Consider the following 9,381-nt stretch of genomic DNA (forward strand, 5'->3'; position numbering starts at 1 on the left):
TCTGCATTCCTGTCACGCCCACTCACACCTGTCAAAGCCTGTTAATCTTGTCACCTGTCTCCACTTACCTGATTATCCTCAGCACTTTAAATGCCCGGTCATTTCTTCCACTAGTCGCTGGTTCATTGTTTTTTGTTTGCCGTTAGCTGCCATGCTCCGTACCTTGTCTCCTTGTTGTTCTGCCCACCGTTGTTTGGTTTTTTGTTCTTTTAAGTTGCTGCCTCGTCAGCTGTTTGTTTTCATTTTGTTTCTTTAATTTAATAAATTAGTTTTTGTTCTTCTAATTATGAGTCTGCGTTCTGGGTTCGCCATCGTCTCCACCGGTCCTGACAAAGGCAAACCACAAAGCTGGACCTGGACCCAAATAAAGTCTTATCTGGAGCCAGACTGATTGTTAAATTTGAGGTGAATGAAACTTTTTTTTTTTTCTTTTAAAATATACACATATTCCCCATGTTTCCTGTCATTTCTTTCAGGCAGCACAGCGTTTCTCGCATTCACGATGATTCATTTCAGGCGGCACGACTTTTCTAGCGTTTACGGTATTTCACTTTGGGTAGCATTTACAAGATTTCCCACCTCCGGCTCGGGGTTTCTCTTTGTAAAGAGCTCGCAGAGAGGTACAGGAGAAAAAAAACCTAGCATGTCTGTCGCTAAAGGAGAATTTAAACGCATCCATTCTGGACCTTTGCTAAAGAAAACTTCATTTTGGGGGACCCTGTTTAATTTTAATTGTATGTTACTTTATTTTGTCAATGCTCCTCTTGTTTTTGTCAAATAAAAAGCACAAAATGTGGTTTCTAGGGCTGTATGGTGCTGCAGCTGTTTAGTTGTATTGTATTGTGCTTTAAATATGCCTATGGTGTGCGTACACGTCACCCCCTACAAACTGTCTGTAAATTATACAGATTTTTTTCTCCATTTTTCACGACAAGCCTTACAGAGTTTTCAAAAACTAAGCTCCAAATTTATTCTACGTCTGTTGGTCTTGCTTTCAATAAACGCAGCCGCCCGATGAATTCACCAGAAGAACCGGATGTCTGAGTCTACATTTATCCCGGAGTCTCTGGGAATACGGCAGTCACCTTCGGGTGAAATCGGCAAACTTCGTTCAGAACAAAGTCTCGCGATTTCACGCGCCAAAGCTCATCGTCTGATATGTTATATGCTGATATGCGCAGATATGATATTGTCTCATATTAGGTTCATTGGTGGCTCTTAAATTGGCCCTAGGTGTGAGTGTGATTGGTTGTTTGTCTCTATGTGGCCCTGCGATGGACTTGCAACCTGTCCAGGGTGTCCCCCGCTTCTCGCACAGGGACTTTTGGAGACAGGCACCAGCTCCCTGAGACCAGGAAGGGAGAAGCGAGTAAAGAAAATGGATGGATGGATGGAATAAATGTGCACTTGATGAAGTCTTGAGATATTATCTCATCTCTTTTGATTTTTTTGGATTGATTTTGTGAGCGATACATTGGTTTTTTCCCCACCTGTCTAAAACATAAACATTTTTTTTTTGGTTGATAATTTTATCAATTCAACTTCATGTTTAATTTATTTATGAATTTGTATTTCTTTTGTTAGAAATTGGACTGTATGCCGCACCATTGTCAAAAATGACAGGACAGCAAGACGTTTTCTGGATTGTGCTGTGTACCTTTCAGTTGTATATACCTATATTCAACATAATATTTATGTATATTTCAGTATACAGGTAGACATGCGAAGGGGATGACATGCGTGGTTGTGTAGGACTGGTGACCCGTCTCTCATCCAGTGACCACTGGAGATGGACACCAGTAGTGTTTGGGTGATCTGTGCTAATCCAACAGGAACAGGAAATGAATGGATGAATAAAAAGCTGTCAGGCAGTGAATTTTTGCACATCGCCACTGGGGGAAGTAGAACAGTGGCTAAAATCTTTTTATAGTTTCTTTCGTACCATTTTTGCAGTAAAACTACTTCCATATACTTTGTGCTGTTTTAACCTCTGGAAATAAGGTGTAACTTTTCAACTTTTAAAAATACGAAACTTTATTTAAATGAAATTTCTTGTCATTTTCCTGCTTCAGCATAATTGCTCTATTTTTGTCTTCTTTAAGTTTCAGTTTTGCTAATTTGATCTTTTAGCCGTGGTTTTGCTAAATTAGGCTTTTTGACCTTTTTAAATGATTGTTTTAGCTATTAGTTACTATTCTGCTAATTTCAGCTTCTTCTCTGCTTGCTTTAACTTTTACAGTTCAGTTTCGACAAAGTCCTTCAGCGCTCAAGACATATACGGAAGAGGCTTAGGGCCACGGTGACACAATTATTATTAGTACTGTAGTTTTTTAGAGAGTTCTGACTTTAATCTCAGAATTTTGACTTTCTGAGAAAAAAAAAACAGTTTCAGGATTTGTTTGTTTTTTTTCCTCTCACCGTGGCTTCCTCTTACTCAGTATTTTTTGGCCAAAAAATCGGCGAAGACTATGGAAGAGCTAATCCTCTTTTCGTCGGAAATTCAAACGTTTCTGGTTGATTCTTGGGGTGTCTGTGAGAACGCACCAGCTGTGGTGTTCTTGAGGTAGAAACGAGCGCACCTGCGTACGTTTGGGTCTAATATCTGATCCTGGTCCAATACTGGGGTTAATACTGGCTGTCAGAGCGACAAAAGGAGGCCATGTTTGTCCCTAAGATTACCTGACGGAAATTTGGTCACATTAAATTTCTAACAGCAGTTCTGGCTTGTGGTAGGTTCAAGTATTGGTCCATTCATTTGTTAGACTCCATTTAATGCTGACTGCACAGTAAGCGCCTGTTTTACCACTACATTTGGTTCTTCCTCGGAGTAGAAAACAAAGCTGGGGGCAACTATCAGTGCTAACAGCATCGAGTCCCAGCCGGTCTACTCGTGAGCCCAAGGCCCAGTGAACTTCCTGCTTTGAGGTCATCAGTCCAAGCTCCTCAACTTAACCCCTGCTTTGGCAGACGGCGTGGCCTGCGCCCCCCCCGAGGCTGCGAGTCAGGATCGCGACACAACAAAACCCCTTCTCCAGCCAACCGAGGGCCCCTGGAAGCCGTCACTGATGCTGGCAACAATCCAGCGGAGCTCGGGAGGTCATCAATAATGACTCCATTTACTTAACGCAACTCGAACACCTGCTCGTTTATCACGGCCCCGACACACGTCGGCCTGCTTCACGTCTCACGCGGGTGGCCCGGGCAGCCGGCGCAGATCTGCGTCGGGTCACCTCCCGGCACTCAGAGGGTTCCAGCGAGAAGATAAACACACGGAGAACAGGCAGAGTTCAGTTCATGTTGCTGCGCTGCAAGTCCTTGGAGAGCAGCAGGAGTTTTACTGCATGTATGTGAACAGACCTCCAACTGTTCTCTGGTTCTGATTCTGGGTGCACTTTCACAACCAGTTCATAGATTAGCTGTTTTAACCTTTCAATGCTGCTCTAATAAAACCTAACTTTAGAAAAAGAAAACAATTAAAAAACTAGAAGCACTCAGAGACCTCAGACCTCCGCCAAGGCCATGGCGTGCGATCCGGGTCATAATCTGGATCACCACCATTGTTCTTTGCGACAACCCAACATTTCCTGAAGATTTCCTCCAAATCTGTTCTTTAGTTTTTACCTGATCTTTGCTAACAGACAGAAAAACAACCGGAAACAGAACCTCCTTGGTGGAGGAAACAAAAGGGTCACACGTAGGAGCAGAGAGAAGGTTTTAATAAAGGGGTTACCTGTGACCTTTGACCCCATGAACCTTGAAATCAACAGGCATCATCTTTGACCCATGAGGTGTCCAGCTGTGCAGTTTGACATTCCTACATTACACTGTTGCAGAGTTAGAGCACTAGGTCAGCTGTGGTGTTGACCTTTGACCCCATTGCCTTAAATTTAATTATGATCACCCTTGACCTAAGAGGTGTCCAGCTGTGCAGCAACTGTGATCTAACGTAGAAAAGAAATGTTTAGTTTCTGACAGCGTTCTGCTCTGGAGCGTTCAGGTGTGTGTTAACACGACGCCAGGGTGGAACGACATCAGCAATAATCTTTGAAAAGCAATTTTTGCCGCTCGTTTGCCTGGGAAGGGTTACAGAGTCCTTTCCAAACTTTCTAGAGAATGCCCGGACATGAAGCCGCACACCGGCACAGACACCTCAGACCCGCTGTCAGCACGGGGTAGGGCGGCGATGATACGGGCTTGGTTTGCAGCCGCAGGACTTGGGCTCCCGGCAGTCGCCAGGCCAAAGATGAACACCCAAAATACATTTTTTTTGCACTTTTGCTCCAACACGTACAGGGAGGCTGCACCAAGCGGGAAGTTATTTTTATTTAGGTTTTCTCTATTTTCACAGTGCCTACAAAAAGTTTTCACCCCGTGGTTGTTTTATGCGGTTATAGATCAATCAGGGTTGTGACAAAATTCATGAATTTGACTAAAACTAAAAACAAACCTTTTTTTAACATGACGTATTTAGTCAAAGCACCTTTGGCTGCGATCACAGCACCGAGTCTGTGTAGATCAGCCTCAACACTGGAATTTTACTCCATTCTGTTTTAGAAAACTGCTCAACCTCTGTCAGGTATGAACAGCTTGGGTTTGGTTCACCTTGTCGTCATGAAACTATTTCTGTGTAGTTTCGGCCGTACGCTTCGGATCACTGTCTTGCTGGGAAAAAAAAACTTCCAAACCGTAGTTCTGTTGTCTTCAGCGCTGGATTGTCTTTTAGGATTTCATTTTATTTTGAGGCCTTTCATTTCAATTTGGTGTGGTAGTAGCCGAGACTGATCCCCAACTTATACTTGAAAAAAACTAACTGATGGCAAGAGATCTGTTTTTACAAGAGATGGAGTCAACTTTGTCTGTCTGTTAGCAAAATATCTCATAAACCACTGGGCAGATTTTAATGAAACTTTCAGAAAGCAACCATTGGCTGTATATGTACAACTCATTAACTTTTGCACTCAACTCCATTCAAGATAGCTGCCACAGCTAACAGACCTTAGAAAACACAAAAATAGTTACAACTCAAACAGTGTTAGAGATATTGAGTTAAAATCTGGTGTGGCAGTAGCTGAGCATTGTCCCCAGCACATACTTTGAGGGCAACTCAATGTGCAACAGCTTTGCTTAAAACCTTGACATTAACTGTTGGGAGTCTACTCTGTTTGTCTGTTAGCAAAATATCTTATTAACAGCTGGGCAGATTTTAGTGAAACTCTCAGAAAGTAACCAATGGTTGTATCTCTACAGTTGATTACGTTATGGAGTCACTCCAATTTAAGATGGTTGTTGCACTTATTGGACATTAGCCAACACAACTATGTCAATTACTCGGCCGTGTTTATAGATATTGAGCTACAATTTGGTGTGGTAGTAGCTGAGAGTCATTGTCAACACCTACTCCGAGTGCTAACCCATCTTACGAGATCTCACATTATTGTGCACAGTCATTTCAAAGGTTTGACCAAAATACCTCCAACTCTCTTCTCCCTTCTCAGTTTAGGACTCTGACGTGAAAGGCAGCAGGCGGTACGCGATCCTGCAAGAAATTTCAGAGCCTTTTTTATTATTTTGCACCGAGACAATATCTTCTTTTAAGACTCGAGGCTTGTATTCAGCGAAACCAGGGTCTGAACTTTCAAACGCACGTTCAGTTTTCCCGTAACGCCCAAAGTGCAAATGAGTTCAGCGGATTAAAGGCTTCCTCCGTCGGAGGTAACGTTCAGACGGCTGCTGCTGCTTCTCTCAGTGACTCGAAGGAGTTCAGACATGTCCAGACATCGGGGGTTAGGTGGGGTGGGGGATTTGTGCAGGTATGTTCTCCGAGTTCCTTTGTCCACACCAACACTATCATTTACCTCCTTCTTCTCGCTCTTAGCAAATCTGTAAATACAAACTAGTGCATTCTTGCGTTTCCCTAAATGCAAAAAGATATGAGTGTAGTCGGTTGTTTAGCCACAGGCTCGTGGAGGTCTGTTCAGTCGTCTCCAACTTCCTACGCTCGACGTTCAAGAATCCTTATTTGTCCCCGGAGGGCAATTTGTTCCACAGTCGGTACACGAACACACAAGAAACATCGGTACATGACAAGAAGACGTACTGAAATTAAAACATTAGGATCCCAGCTGCTCATTTAGGAGCCCGACTGCTGCAGGGAAAAGTGTCCGGACGGGGACGCCGTGGAGCGGGTGATCAGGATCTGCCGGGATCGGCGCGGCCTTCGTCACGAACCTCTCCTCGTGTGGTGTGGGTCACTGAGGTTCTTTAGGGCCGGAACCGGCGATCGGCCTGCACATTACTACTATTTTTGACTTTCTTAGCTCATGCTTAGATATGTCTGGTTTTACTTCGGCTGTATAGCGGGCCTGGGGTACTTTTAGATAGTTCAGTACCATTAGTTTTAGTTTTACCTTAGTTTAGTTCTGTACATTTAGTCATGCTTAGATCTGTTGGTTTAGCTTAGCTTATTTAGACAATTAGTACCTGTCATTATCATGTTCTGTAACTTTGTCTGTAATTTTGTTCTTGTGTTGTAAAGCACTTTGAGTTGCCTTGTGCTGAAAAGTGCTTTATAAATAAATGTACCTACCTACCTACCTACATCCTGCCAATCCCCAACTGTCTGTTCCTGCCCTCGCACGTTCAAGGTCCAAACCAGCAGACGGAGTTAGAAAACAACTCGATAAAAGTACGTTCACGGATGAGTTTTAATACAAAGTGAGTACACGTGCAGGTCAAAGGTCAGCCGGTCATCGAGAACACCTCCCAGGGGGTTTATTCTGGTGCGCCATTCCGACATCTTCACCATTTCTAGTCAAAGGAACAACTACTGGAGAGGTCTTTTTTTTTTTCTTAAAATCAATAACCATTTCCTTTATTTTTGAGACATTTATCTTTCAGAAGTCCCTGACCACTGGCCCAGGACCAGGCCCAGGACCAGGACCAGGACCAGGACCGTCACTGCTGAGAGACAGGATGAGTGAGTCATCAGCAAACCTTAAAATGTGACGCAGTGAATACTCTCTGTGACAATTAAAAAAAAAACGGGGACCGAGAACACAGCCCTGAGGTGAGCCAGTAGGGGACAAAACAATATTACAGAGAACCCCACTGACACAACTTAAAATAATGAATAATAATAATCACCTGCCGCCAAACGGTGGGCGGTTATGCTTCTGAACCATTTCTGTGTTCAGTGTGTTAGCAAAATATCTCAAGAACAACAGATGGAGTTTGATGAATCTTGCAGAAAGTGATGCATGGATGTACATATACAACGCGTTACCTTTTAGAGCCAACCCATTCCAAGATGGCCACTGCAGCTAATCCAGCTAAAAACGCAGACTGAGCTAAAGTTCGATGTGCTGAGTAAGCAGTAGCTGAGAGTCGTCCTCAACACGTACTCTGAGCTGATAAAATCGGTGGAAATTAACGCCGTCTTCAAAGTTTAGTGTCAAGCGAGACAACTTTTCTCCACACATACATTTGTCAAAGCCTTTCGACACAGTTGACCACGTTATTTTAGTCAACAGACTTCATCTGTTGGCTTATCTGCAGATCCTGTTAGTTGGTTTTTAAATGACTGGTCAGCTCAAACACAGCGTGTCCACAAGGCTGGGTCCGTTTCCTTTATTCACTCCTAGTATCCCCAGGAGTTCCGCAGGGCTCCGTGTTCGGTCCACTGCTCTTCACTCTGTATAATTAGCAAATGTTGAATTTCACTTTTATGCAGACGATTCAGATCTCTATTGTTCATCTCCGTCATTAATTCAAACCCTCAAATTTCTCCAGTTTTAAGAATGGTTCTTTTGGTCAGTGTAAGGGTTTATGATGTTTGGAACATGGGTCAGATGCTGAACATTTGGATTTTTTTTTTATTATGCAATCTATTTGTTGAATCTCAATGAGACTTTTACCTGGATAAATAAAGGATATAGAGTACATGCAGAGGTACTCCACTGCACATAATTAAGTTTTTATATGACTGAAACGGTTCAACCGCGGCACCTTTGGTCATTGGCCCAATGCAAAAACAGAAGAGCAGTGTAAAAAGCACTAGACTTTGCTGATGTGAACCAGAGGTCTAATTTTAGAAACCCCAGATTTAAAAACAAAACAAAAAAAAGAAGAAGAAGCAGTGCCCTGATTCAAACCAGCTGGCTGGAAAGTTTCCATGAAAGCAAAAAGGTTTAAAATAGTGTCAACGTTCCCTTCGCATCCCACACTTCAAAAGTTTTATTCCCCTGTGAGCTGTGCAGCACATTTGAAGTAAACATGAGAAACCAATTGTGGACCTTATTGTCTGAGATGTGTGTGTGGCGGCGGCGGCGGCTGTCTGAAGCAGGTTTGAACCAGTCACAGCTGTATGCAGGCGCAGAGCTGCACTGGGACAGAGAAGCGAAACCGAGGAGCTCGAGGGTCTCTTGTTGTGCCTTTCTTTGTTTTGTGGCCCTCCTCCTGCTGTCCCCACACTCCATGGGAGAGCCGGGTCGAGCTCGGAGCGTCGACAATAAAGCCCCACCGCTCAGAAAAAGAGCCAACTTAATACCATTCAGTTACTAATTAACTAATTGAAAGAGAAAAGTCTTTAAATCTGAAGTAACTGATTTCCTTTTCTTGTGCCTGGACAGAAAACGAGGCGTACAGCGAGTGTGAAATCTCGTGGCTCGGCCCCAAATTTGTCAACAAGCTCCGAGCCGTTTTACTACCGACAGCAACAAGAGCCCTTAAAGAGCTGATTTACTGTCGGCTTTGGTTTTTATTTTATTTATTTATTTCTGTCTGTAGTAGTTGGAGGTGGCGAGTCAAGCCCGTGGGAGGTCAATCACAGGAAGTTGTAAAGTGAGACGTAGCCTCACATTCATAAGGGCCGAGTGTTGAGCAGAACGGGCGAAAAAGATATAGAGCCGGAGAGATTCAGTGGAAAGAAATAGACTCCATTTTTGTGAGTCCTCCCCTCCAGCTGTCACCCCACTCGCCATCCCATGGGGGGTTGCCAAGGTGACAGGAGGCCACATGTCTTGGGGGCGTCATTTTGGTCAAAGGACCCCATTGTTCTGGTGTTAAGCCGTCTTCACTATGCCCGTCTGCCAGGGACGGGGGGCTTCACACCACTTCCACGCACACATAATCACATAAAAACACTCTCTCCCGCGCTCTCGGCTCCTCGCAAACACCCACTTGTACAGAGGCGCAGCACTGCGGCTGGATAACTAAATCCTAAAAGTGCCCATTTTACGGACAAGACTAAGTGAATATTCTGCAAAACCACAGCGTGGGAGCCGAGGGCTGAGTGGCTGGACGAAAATGAAACTGAAATGAGCAAAATGCTAGCTAAAAGCTAAGGAACAAAACACTAAAAGTAGCTAAACACTGGGTAAAAGT

This window comes from Kryptolebias marmoratus, linkage group LG1 (genome assembly GCF_001649575.2).
Source record: "Kryptolebias marmoratus isolate JLee-2015 linkage group LG1, ASM164957v2, whole genome shotgun sequence".
NCBI lineage: Eukaryota > Metazoa > Chordata > Actinopteri > Cyprinodontiformes > Rivulidae > Kryptolebias > Kryptolebias marmoratus.